This window comes from Macaca nemestrina, chromosome 17 (assembly GCF_043159975.1).
Source record: "Macaca nemestrina isolate mMacNem1 chromosome 17, mMacNem.hap1, whole genome shotgun sequence".
Taxonomy (NCBI): Eukaryota; Metazoa; Chordata; class Mammalia; order Primates; family Cercopithecidae; genus Macaca; species Macaca nemestrina.
In genome coordinates this window covers 51,587,752-51,600,761 of record NC_092141.1, presented here as the reverse complement: position 1 = coordinate 51,600,761, position 13,010 = coordinate 51,587,752, and the positions used below count along the sequence as shown (strand labels likewise).

General features: G+C 48.8%; 1 protein-coding gene across 11 annotated transcripts in view; it reads left to right on the top strand.

Annotated features, from left to right (window-relative positions):
* LOC105476798 (musashi RNA binding protein 2) overlaps positions 1-13,010 on the top strand; it is a 432,533-nt gene that overhangs the window by 329,194 nt on the left and 90,329 nt on the right. The window lies entirely within an intron of this gene.

Genomic DNA, 13,010 nt, shown 5'->3' with positions numbered 1-13,010 from the left:
CTCTAGCCTCACCCTCATGGAAGCATTTCCTCTTTTCCATAAGTGACTTATAAAATAAGGACAAGTGTCTTGCTGACGTAAGGACATGTGAAGGCACTGGGATTATTCAGTCATATGTTAAATGTTAGTGAAGCTGGAATTACTTCTAGGTGACAAAAATTAGGCATTGTACTTTTTTCCTTCTCCCAATCTTTTTTTTTTTTTTTTTGAGACAGGGTCTCACTCTTTTGTCCAGGCCACAGTGGCATGATCTTGGCTTACTGCAGCCTTGACCTCCTGAGCTCAAGCAGTCCCCTCCCTCAGCTTCCCAAGTAGCTGAGACCACAGGCACGTGCCGCCACGTCAGGCTAATTTATTTTATTTTATTTTTTGTAGAGATGTGGTTTCACTCTGCTCCCCAGACTGGTCTCAAGCTTCTGAGCTACAGCAGTCTGCCCGCCTTGGTCTCCCAAAGTGCTGGGATCACAGACATGAGCCACCAAACCCAACCTCCCAAAGTTTCTTAACCCTAACTGAATCACTTGGGAGATTTTAAAACATGCAGATGCTGGGGTGCTACCCCAGACCTAACGCAGTTCTGAGGATGGGACCTGGACATCAGCATTTTAAAATTGTTTCCTGAGTGGCTCTGATGGAAGACTCACTATTGAGAAGCAGTGTTCTAGACTGATGCATCTTACATTTTAATTTGCATAAAATCACCTGTTAAAATGCAGATTCAGGTTCAGTGGGTCCAGGATGGGGCCTGAGACTGCATTTCCAACCAGCTCTCTGGTGGTGTGGATGTGCTGATGGGTAGAACACCCTAAATAATGAGCTCCAGACTGTGCCGCCCCCTGTCTCCGGTAGCCTCCTCACCACCTTCCTCCCTCTCGCCATCCCAGGCCTTTGCCGAAGAGTCAGGGAGCAGTCTCTGCTCCCTCCTGGCAGAGCCGCCATGCCAGTCCCGCTGCCTGGGCTGCTGGTCACAGCTTCTCAGAGAAATCTGGCTTCCAGATGTTAACAGTTCCTTAACAGCTGGAAGAATATAATAAAATAGGCCAGACCCCACCCCATAGTGCATAAGTATGTGTGTCTCGTGTGAACCACTCGTCAGAGGCACCCGATGGTCATCTGCCTGCCCACAGACTCCAGGCAGGTTTGCTGGCAGTGCAGCTGGGTGGGGTCATTGGAGATGCTGGCAGGAATGACCCCTCTGTGGGGGGTGCGGAGGGAACAGTGGGCACCCAGCCAGGGCTCTGTCAGTGGGACTGTTCTGAAACCATACCTCATAATAAAAGTCATATAATTTGTGGCAGCGCTGAAAACCTGCTTCCAAGTAGTGGTTTCTTGATGGAGCTTTGGAACCTTATCTGCGGTTGGTAACCATTCCCTGAGAACTTGTTGGAGAAAGGCGAGCGGGCATCTTGAGAAGACTGCTGGGGAAGCTGAATGCAACAGGGCGGGGACCAGCATGCCCACACCCTCTGCAGCCAGCACAGGGTGACACTCAAAGATTAATGGATGATTTTTTTTTTTTAACCTAAATGAATGCACCTTAGGGTCATTTTTTTGAGTTGGAGTCTCGCTCTGTCGCGCAGGCTAGAATGCAGTGGGGTGATCTCGGCTCACGGCAACCTCTGCCTCCCAGGTTTAAGTGATTCTACTCAGCCTCCTGAGTAGCTGGGATTACAGGTGTGTGCCACCACTCCTGGCTAATTTTTGTATTTTTAGGAGAGACGGGGTTTCACCATGTTGACCAGACTGGTCTTGAATTCCTGACCTCAAGTGATCCACCTGCCTTGGCCTCCCAAAGTGCTCGGATTACAGGCATGAGCCACCACCACACCCAGCCCTCTTAGGGTCTTCTAAAAGTAACAAGGTGACCTAGGAATTCACTGTATGACTCATTTTACCTCTCCCTGTCCTGAATCTTATCCCATCATGACAGTTGGTAAAGCACCATGAACATCTACCTTACAGACATGTCAAGTGGATTTTAACAAGTGAGGCTATACAGAGACAAAAGTAAGCATGTGTGGAGATAGAGATTGGGCTAGAAGAGAAATAAGGCTAGTGTGACTGATAGGAGGGGCTAGTTATCGTCTCAGAGGTGCAGGTGTTTTTAAGCAATCCTGGCTGGTGAGGTGGATCATTTGTCTCACAGAGGAGGAAACTGAGGGTCAGAGTGGTTGAATAACCTGCTCAGAGTCATGCAGCCGGTTGTGCTAGAGCCAGAATTTGAGCCCAGATCTACCCAGCTCCAAAGTCTAAGCCCTTTTCCCCCCACCTCAGTGGGGACATTAAGTAGATTGAAACTCCCTCTTAGTGTGTGTGTTGCTCGCTGCATGGATGAGGCTGGAGGATGAATGTGAGAGAAGGCAACAGATTTGAAACCCACTCTTTGGTGGAGTGGCTGGGGATACCAACCCAAATACCCACCTCCAGAGGGAAGAACTTCCAGCTGGTACCCCATCTCCCCTGAGCTCAGAAAGCCCTGAGTTGAGAATCCTTGAAGGCCACACTCCTGCAGTTGGAGCTCGCCAAAGCCGCCTCAGGCTCTGTGGTTTCCAGAGCAGACGTGGAGGCGGCACGTCCTCGTGCCCTTGCTCCAGCTGCGCGCACGACCTCAGCCTCCTCTGCCCCGCTGGGCGCGAGCTGCAGTCCTGGCACCTTCTGCCGGGGTCCTGATCTGAGCCAGTTGTCTAGCGATTTAATTTGGTGAATTTACCACTGCGTCCCAGAGTTTATATTGGCACTTAACAGCAGTAATATGTTTCTCTCTCGCCAAGAACTGACTATTTTCCCGACCAAGATGGAACACCACGCACAAAAAATAGGTTTGTGAACTAATCTGCTGCCCTGACAAGTGTCATTCACAGAATCACTGCTATAGAGCGCACTCGGAATTAAATGAGGTTGGGGTTGTCTGGCCTGGATCACAGGTGCTTTTTCCCACTCAGTTAACAAGAGTCTGGGATGAGACACCCTTTCCCTGCAGCCACAGGCACTTTCAAATCACACTATCAGTATTCATGAGAGATTGCTCTCTTAGAAAAATGGTTTGAGGATGGTTAGAGGTCTCCCTCTCTCTCTCTCTCTTTTCCCTTCTAACCTCCCTTTCTTCCCTCCTGGGTGGTTCTTTTTAGGATGCCCCCACCCCGTCTGTCCTTATAAAATGCAGCTCTGTAAACATTTGCCTAATTTCACAAGCTCAGGGAGGTGCACCCATCAGTTAAAAAAAAATCTCCTAGTGCCTGATGCCTGTTTGAAATTCTAAAGTGGAACTTAATTGCTTTCGCATAAGGATTTGATTCGGGCAACCTGCCCATACCTCTGGGAGTGGAAGCAGGATCTGTCATTTACACTTTAGTGTGAACAGGTTCCTGGACCTGGGAGAAAACAGCTTTGTCTTTCCCTGGTCTGCCTTGGATTTCAGAGGCTTCTTAAAGACAGCGTTATTGAGGGGCACGGTGGCTCATGCCTGTGATCCCAGCCCTCGGGGAGGCCAAAATGGGAGGATCACTTGAGGCCAGGAGTTCGAAAGCAGCCTGGTAACATGGCAAAATCCCATCTCTTAAAAAAAAAAAAAAAGTTTCCCACTTCATGTAAGAGGTCCTCAAAATTCTCCTTCCTGTAGAGAGTTCTGGATTCTCTTTTACCATATGGTCTCCACTTAGCTTGTCCTGAATTGGGAAGCATAGGGCAGAGTCAGGCTTGCATCAGCATCAGAATTGCCAGAGACCTGGGTAAAAACGCGGTTCCTGGGCGACACCCACTGAGACCATGTTAGGAGCCGGCAGAGCCCAGGGATCTGCATTTTTGACAAGCCCTTCCCCCATGAGAGATTCTGCTGCAGGACCACACCCAGAAACATTGGTCTAGGAGCACACTTGGCCTTCACCCCCACCTTGATATATTGTCTAGGAGTGTCCATAAATAAATGGTCACCAGGTTATGGTGGCCAACTGAAAAAACTCTTTGTAACTAAAGCCTAATGAAACACTTGGTGGTTCATGGTTGGCATCTGACTTTTAGAAGGGTTCTCCTCACATTTCAAGGTCAAGGGTTGGCCAGCACATCCCTGAGCTGAAAAGAAAGAAAAGCACCTTTCCAGTTGAGAAATTGGCTCCCCTCTGGCAAAAGCCGCCAATGTAGCTTAATATTAATTTAGGGAATGCAGTCTTGTGCAGTTCCATGGAACTAGACTGGAAATCTGATAGTGCCATTTCTGTTATCTGATTCCTCACACACCTGAGATCACTCCCCGCCCCCCACCCAACTCCTCCCAGCCCCAAAGGTGACTGCAGAGGCGCAGGTGTGAGCTGGCTCACTAAGTCACTTTCCCCCTCCTGATTAAGCGTGTTGGGGAATAAAGGAGACCGGTGTCGACTCACGCCGATCTCTGCCTTGCCTGTGCTTGAGCCACTTGTAATTCCCCGCAGCCCCAGCCAGCTCTGCAAGGCAGAAAGAAATATGACCAGGCAAGTTGAGAAAATAAATTAAACTAAGTGTCAACTTTTCTTGTTTCTCTCCTCATTATTAAGAGATGGAATGGGGCTCGTTTATCAAGCAGGGGGAGAAATTAATTGACACGGCTTTAATATCATGATGTCTGGCGTGTCTGGTCACATTCCTTCATTTTTGGAAAGGCATTTTATTATAGTTTACAGCAACCAGCTGCCAAACTACTGGTGTAAACGAGGAAGCAGGTGCATGAAGGATGCCACAGTGGAGGGGCTGCGATGCCACCCTGGAGGGGATGGGGACATGGCAGAGAAGGAGGGCCAGTTCAGAAGGGACCCCAAAGGGAGGCTGCTTATTCTGGGGTGAGGGAGGAAGAAGGATATGGGGGAGGAGGGAGGAAGAAGGATATGGGGGAGGAGGGAGGGCTGTGCTAAGAGGGCATGCCCGCAGACCCCTCGAATCCATCATGGGCTTGTTTACTGGCCATCAGGAGGGCAGTCTCAAGTATCTGCCTCTGATGGCCTCCTGACCTGAAGTCTTTGTTCTTAACCATCCCCGAGGCTGGGTGCTGTGTGCAGCTCAGGTCAGCCTGCCTGCCCCTTTTCTTTCTTCTTAATAAGGCTAGGGAAGTGAGCACTTCTCTGTCCATCCCTCCAGGGCAGCTGAGTCATTTGAGAGCCAGTTTGCTGCAAAGAGACCTCTAGCATCGAGTCTGGCATCCCAGTCCTACTTCAGGTACATCTGCGGTTGGGGGTCTGGAAAGGTTCAGAGAAGTCACTCTGCTGTGCTCATCCTAGTTAGACTGGCTTAGGAGATGGTCTAGCTGTTTTTCTGTGTGAAGGTCTTCTTTGCTGTGTATCTCTGAAAATCCCCAGTGCCTCCTTCCCTGCTCTTACGTTTAAGAAATCAGATACTTCAGGGTGCAGGGGAAGCCAACAGAGAGCTGGAGTGGATGACCACATCTTTCCCCACTCTCTCCTTGCCCTCCGTCTGCTGGGTTGTGAGGACCGAGGGCTTTTGCCTATTTCATAGATGTTCTTACAGGGAAACATGGCAGGGACAGGGTTCAGGGGTGCAGTTGTTGGACAAGGTAGGAGTTGATGAGTATGGAACAGTCTGCCTTCATATGAAGAAGGTGGGCTGCAGGGGAGAGAACACAAGGTCCCACCAGGGCCTCAGTTCTTCATCTGTAAAGTGGGAACGATCATTTCTATTCATGCTCCCCAGGGTGGGGCTGGGGGTGAAGATTGAGTTACAGAGTGGCTGCTCGGTAAGGGCAGATGAGCTTTCTCTTTTTAACGTTATTATTAGAATGTGGACTGATCCTCAATAACCACCTTTGGGAAACAGATGTGAGTTGTAATGGAAGGAATCCTAGCCCTTCCCACCTTATAGAGTCCACATTGGCACCTGGGTGTGAAAGCACACACAGCCTGATCGTCACCCACCCTTTCCCAATACCTAGTGTCTGAAAATGCCCAGGAACCTCTAATGGCAACCCCAACTGGCTCTCACTGAAACCAAGCTGTCGTGCAGTGATTTCCCAACATGGCAGCCAGTAATCAGAAACATGCTGCTGCTTTTGAAAAGGTAGCTTGTTTTTCTCCTTGGAACATATTGATCTTCTGAGTTATATTTTTCTTCAAGCAGAGCCAAGCCATGTGATGCCACCTACCCATGCCTGCCGTGCATCTGTGCACACTACTTATCTCTTCCGTGCTTCCAGGTGGGGCCTCAGACCTTCCAAGTTTAGGGTTGCAGGACAGCTGACTTGCCAAACCTGTCACAGGTCGTGGAGGTGACCTAGAAATGTTCCACGTTGGGGCTGGGGACAGCCTGAGGCGTGGGGTTGCCAATGGACACACAGCCAACTGGGACTTGACTTGTGACGATGCAAGCAGACCACCATGCCTCCTTGCCAGGTCGGCCCCTCTCACAGTCTCTGAGCCATATGGCCACCAAATCCAGCCCTGAACACTTACTGATCCAAAGAAGACCCTGACAGTCTGCTCCAGAAAAGTAGCGGGGAGTATGACAGCAACTTGGGGTACCACTCCTGGGTTCAGCTCCTGCTAAACATGGTTTAGTGGCCATGTCACGATGGATGAGTCACTGAACTGTGCAGCGCAACTGAGCACAATGACAGTAGCAGAGCCTGCCCTGCCTCTCGCAGAGTTGCCTTGGGGACCAGGTAGGATGATGGATGAAAAGGATTTTCAAACCAGAAAGTGCTCCCCACGCGCAAACCCAAGGGATTCGTGTGTGCTGGAAGCAAACCATGAATATTGCTTTCCCCAAATACTGGGTTATTAGCAAGAGAGGGAAGTTACATGAGTTATAAATATTCTTAAGTACACATACCTTTAATTTCTCATGGGATACTCAGAATAAATTTGACAATCTGGGGTTTTTTCTTCCCTCATTTTTTTTCTCCATTAACCAAGTGTGTTAACTCATGACTTGCATTGATTTTCACTGAAGATGCGTTAGATACTACATGATTGCCTATTGGTGTTCATTGACCTATATGATAAGAGAAGAAAATTATTTTTGAGGCTAGGAGGAGGCTGTTCCCATCTTTCTCTCTCTGACCTAAAAAAAATTCTCTTGTAAGTTAACTGTCGATGTTCCTCGGTGACTGCATTTGGAGCAGGTCATTTTAATTTTGAGGTATCTCGTTTTCAGATTTCGATCTTCTTCTTCTGTGTATGTGTTTTTTTTTTTTTTTTGTAGCCTTGTATTATTCAGATGAATATTTAGTTTTGTTCATTTGGATAAAAGAGGAGGAAAAGGTTTGACTGTTAAATGCTTATCTCTTAAATAGCACGCACTTGTTAGTTTCTAATAATAGCTTCATTCAAGAGAATGCTAGAATTTCATTTTTAAATGCTCCCTGTCAACTGCTACCCTATTAATACCCATTTTTAAACCACTGGTGTTTAAGGTTAACCTTCCCATCACCTTCTTTGTCCCAGCTTTGCTGACTTCTGGAGCTCCTTGGAAGTGTAGGGTGCAGTGTTAAGGTGGGGGCTTTAGGAGAGGGGGGGCAGGTGCCACTTTGCTGATGCCAATTTGGTGAACTAGTCTCTTGTCCCCCAAGTTCTGGCCCTTTGTTTCCCCCACCTCCCCTGGTTGTCAGTCCCTGGATCTCCTCGCCATTCTGGGTGGGGGCTTGAGTGAGTTTAAATACCCGGGGAGGAGTTCTCTGGTTCTTACGACCAAGGGAGCAGTGGATGTTCACAGGGGTAACCCAGAGGGCCCCGATGCAGTGCCAGCCCTCACAGACTCACCGTGGACTAGAGCCCTCATCCTGCCAGGGGCTGGAGCAGGACCCCTGCTTCTGCCTGCTTCTTTTAGAGGTCCAGAGAGGCAAAGGGACTCTCTGGGGGCACACAGCTTATCTGGCCCCTTGCTGAGTGAAGATAGTTGTGTGTATCTTTTACCCGATTGCTACACCTCAGTTTGATGGGCCTTCATGAGGCTCCATTTCTGACTCTCTGTGGGGCCCTCTTTTAGGACAATGAGAAGGAAATAATCACGACTCCCTGTCCTCCAGCTCTCCCAAATCCCCTGTACATCCAGTAGACTGTTCAAAAGACTATGATGCCTTGAAAACCTATGTCAAAACAAGCCAGGCACAACAGTACAGGACATACAGTGTATGATGCCACTTGTATGGGAAAATTCATAGTCATAACAGGTAAAATATAGGCCAGTGTGGTAGCTCATGCCTGTAATCCCAACACTTTGGGAGGCTGAGGCAGGAGGATCACTTGAGCCCAGGAGTTTCGAGACCAGCCTGGGTAACATGGTGAAACCCCATCTTTACAAAAAAAATTGCAAAATATTAGCCAGGCATGGTGGCACACACCTGTAGTCTCAGCTACCTGACAGCCTGAGATAAGAGGATTGCTTAAGCTTGGGAGATTGAGACTGCGATAAGCCAAGATTGTTCTACTTCACTCTAGCCTAAGTGACAGAGGACTGAGACCCTGTCTCAAAAAAAAAAAAAAAAGGTAAAATAGAGGTGACTAAGGCTGGGGGAGGGGGAAATGGGAAGTTATTTAATGGGTACAGAAAAGGTCAGGAGGTGGATACTGGTGATGACTGCACAGCATTTTAAGTGTACTTAATGCCACTGAATTGTGTGATTAAAAATGGCTACAATGGCCGAGCACATTGGCTCACGCCTATAATCCCAGCACTTTGGGAGGCTGAGGCAGGCAATCACCTGAGGTCAGGAGCTCGAGACCAGCCCAGCCAACATGGTGAAATACCGTCTCTACTATAAATACGAAATTAGCTGGGTGTGGTGGCGTGCACCTGTAGTCCCAGCTACTTGGGAGGCTGAGGCAGGAGAATCGCACAAGCCCGGGAGGTGGAGGTTTCAGTGAGCTGAGATTGCACCACTGCACTACAACCTGGGTGACAGAGCAAGACTCTGTCTCAAAAAAAAAAAAAAAAAAAAAAAAAAAAAAAAAAAAGGCTAAGATGGTAAATTTTATGTTAGGTATATTTTTACCACAGTAAAATACTTAATTCAAAAGGATTTTTCCCACCCATCACTCTATCCCAAATTTCTGACCCCATTGTTTTTGTCCTCCACTGCTCATTTTAATTCATTTTGGGGGTTATTCACCACTAAGTTACTAATTTGTTGTAAATGCTAATGCATCTGTGAAATAAAAATGATTATATGTTAAGGAATAACACTTATTGATAATTAAGTGTTCTGTTGCTTCTTTGCTTTCCCCAAATGGAATAAATAAATATTTTAGACATAATCAAGTTTGTTTTCTGTGCTCGGGCCAAACAGACAGAGACGTTGAAATGATATAGGTCTTTAAAATACGGCAAATGAGTCTTGGCATCGCTGAATTGTTATGCATTCAGGGCACACAGGCTTGAAATCCAGGCTATCTCCTCTAATCAGGAAAATCATTTTTGTGATACTTGAATTTTGAGTCCGGTGGGGTTAGGAAAAGGACCAGCAGGGAGAATATCAGAGTCAGAATTTGAAATGATGCCCTGAGTCTTGCCCCGACCCTTCCCGGTGCAACAGTCTGCATTTTAATTCCTGTCTCCTAGCTCAGTCGCCCTTCTTCCCATCTCAGAGTGGGAAACTGGGGCATCAGAGAGTCCGGAATGGTATGGAGGTGATTTGTGCAGTGGCCCAGGAAGGAGTTGGTTTGCAGCAGGAAAGCAGCTCCCATGGCAGGGAACTCAGCCATGGCCTGCCATGGTGACTTGACTTACTCTGGCCTGTATTCTAGGATCAAGTGTGTTTGCTTAGCTGCAAGGTGGCCTTAAACCAGGCTGTCCTCTGGCTCGTGGAGCGGTGCCCTTCACTGGTGGCACTGACTTCATGCTCTCTCCCCATAGCCAGAACAGGTTTTTCTCATTCAACCACTCTCTCCTGCCTTCAGTCCAGAGCAGCATGATTGGCCAAGTAAGCAGGCCTGGCAGGAGGAGGTCGTGTGCGGCCCCCCTGTGTGGGATATGGGGGTGGCTGAAACCTAGAACCTTGCTGTATTCGTTTTGTGTGGCTGCCATAACAAATTACCACAAACCTGGTGGCTTAAAACAACAGAAACTTCTTGTCTCACAGTTCTGGAAGCCAGCGCTGCACTCCCTCCAAAGGTTCTGGGAGACAGTCGTTCCTTGCCTTCTGGAAGACCAGCTTCTCAAGGCTCCAGGTGTTCCTGGTTTGTGGCGGTACCACTCCATTCTCAGCCTACCTCTGTCTTCACATGGCCTTCTTCTCTTTCTCTGTGTCTCAAATATCCCCTGTTTGTCTTTTAAGGACACCTGTCATTGGATTTAGGGTCCACCCTAAATCCAGGATAATCTCTTCTCAAGATTCTTAATTAAATTACATTTGCAAAAGCTCTTTTTCCAAATAAGGTCACATTCATAAATTCCAGGGATTAGGACATGGATGTATGTTTGGAGGGCCACTATTCAACCTGCTACACTTGTCCTAATTAGCAGTGAGGTTCCTTGAAAACTGGCCTATCCTGGCTTGTTTTATTTGCAAGGTGCCTGGGCTTGGGGGCTGGAGCAGAGGGGTGACCTTCAAAGACAGATGAGACCCAGAGTGCCCTGCAGGCTGGAAGTGAGGAATGGGAGGGAGAGGCTCTCCCTGCGTGAGATCCTCTGACTCGTGCCTGTTTGTGAATTGTGCAAGCAGAGGGCCATTGCCTTGTTGATCTCGGCGTCCTTCACAATGCCTAGCACAGGTGGCAGCTGGTAAATGCAGAAGGAAGAGCCGAATCAGTCTTGAGGCAAAGCAGTGACTCAAGTGGATCAGCAAGATGCTCAGAACCTGGAGGAGCAGAAAAGGCTCATTCAGTCACTCACTCAGCGCTTAGTGTGTGTTAGGGACCCTGTTCCATCCTGAGGACCCTCAGAGAACAAGACCCCAGCGTCACCCTCTTGCAGGGTGCTCTGGCTTGAAGTCACGCTGGCCAAATTCCGCGGCCTCTGCAGTGCCGCCCCTCCCTCCCTGTGGAATTTCAGGAGGGCGCTGGCTCTTAATCCATTCTCCTGGGGCCGGTTGAGATCTGGGCCCTAGGAGGGTGGGGGTGGGTGAAGGGGATTAACCAAAAAGATTAAGTCCCTGGCTGAGTGCTCCAGGGGTCCTTGACTGGGTGGGAGTTTTAACCTGATGTTTTTAAGGCTCCTCCCAACCCAGAATTCCTGACATGTACCCCGGTAGGGTGAGCTGAACGCCCGCAGGAAACTGAAAGCACTTAAAGCAGCGCTTGGGGAACAAATACGCCAAAGTCCAAAGAGAAGTGGCGTGGGGACGGTGTTTCTGCGGCTCTTCTCCAGCTCTGCAATGATCAGTGGGACCAAAGGCCAAGGAGAAGGAGATGCCCAAAGAGAGGGTATAGGATAGTGTTCCCAGTAGCTTTCTCTCAAAGGACCTGGTTTAGCGGGCAGGGGGTATAAACCTGGTCAAAGGTTTTTTTGTTGGACGGCATTTCAAACAACGTATGATGTCGGATGTCTGCTTCAGGCCTCTGAGGTGACTGAGAACCTAGCTTTTACTGGGTGACACTGGGAGAAACTTGCCATCTTTGAGCCTCTCCAGCAGACACTCATGTCCACTTCATGGTATGTCTGATGCTGCCTTATGTATGCTGGGACTGTGTATGCTGGGAGCATTGGCCCACTATTTGGTGTGTGGTGGTAGCAAATGGCATAATAAAGATCGCGATTGCTGTGTTTCGTGGTCCTAGCCTTCTGTTTTACTGGAAATGGTTTGAGAGCAGAGGGTAGCCTTTTTTATTTTCGTACCGAAGAATCTGCTAGTCCCTGCAGGAGCTATGCTAAAGGAGCTCCACCTATCAGCTCCCCGTTTCCTGGTGTTCCTTAGAAGAAGGTGGTGTTAGAGTTGGATGCAGGAGAGTCAGAAGGGACCCGAGAAATTCCCTCTCTGTCCTGTGTTGCAGAGACCCAAAATAGACAGAGAGCTTGAAAAGGAAGCATCTGTATTTTACTCATTGACTGGAAACACAATTATCATAATATAATTGTGATAGAACAGCCATTCAGTTTTTGTCTTCCTGCTTGTTGTGTCTAGTTTAGTGTTCAGCCAGGTTCGTACCTTTCGGGAGAAGAGTGTCTTAGTTGGGGCGGCTATAAAGGAAGTACCAAGGTCTATGAAAAACAGTGTATTTCTCACAGTTCTGGAAGCTGGCCGTCTAAGAGCAGAGTGCCAGCCCGGTCAGTTCTGGGAGGGGCCCCCTTCCTGTGTACAGACAGCTGCCTTCCTATTGCATCCTCGCATGGTAGAGAGAAAAAACAAGCTTTCTAGTGTCTTTCTGTAAGGGCACTAATTCCATTTATGAGGGCCCCATCCTCACAATCTCATCACCTCCCAAAGGCCCGAACTCTTAATACCATCACATTGGGAGTTTGGATTTCAACATGAATCTGGGTGGGGGATGTGGGGGGCAGTGGGGGGTGGCCACAGACATTCAGATGGCAGCAGACAGCCTTGCGAATCCTGATTTGGGTTGTGACAGGAGGTGTGAAACCCAGGGTCCAGTTCTACCACCTTCATTTGCAGATGCAAAAGTTGAGGCTCAGAGAGGGGAAGGGGCTTCCCCAGACTAAACCTAAAGTAGATGCACAGTGAGAACTGGAAGCCAGGTCTCAGTCTCCCCATCAGTGTGTCTGCCCCCACTGCCTGTACTCCCTCGCCATGTTAGTGCTACCACGTGGCAGCTGCATCCCATCCAAGGAGGGTGCAACCCTGCGTGGGGCCACGTGGTAAAGCAGCACTTACTGAGTGGGGTCACAGATGGGGCCACATGCTGGAAACGCTGTCAGAGGCAGGAGGAGAAGAAAGAAAGGGGCAGGAGGGTAGGGAGAGGAACTGAGGATACTGAGCAGCAGTCGCCTGCCAAAATTCTTCAGTGCAGCTTGTCTAGCAAAGCCAGTCTCCAGCCGAGTAAATACAGTGGATAGCTGACGGGCTGACAGCAGGCATCAAACAGTCTTAAACTGCCCCAAATCCACGGCGCTTTTGAAGCAGCAGTAGAAAAAGGATGCCT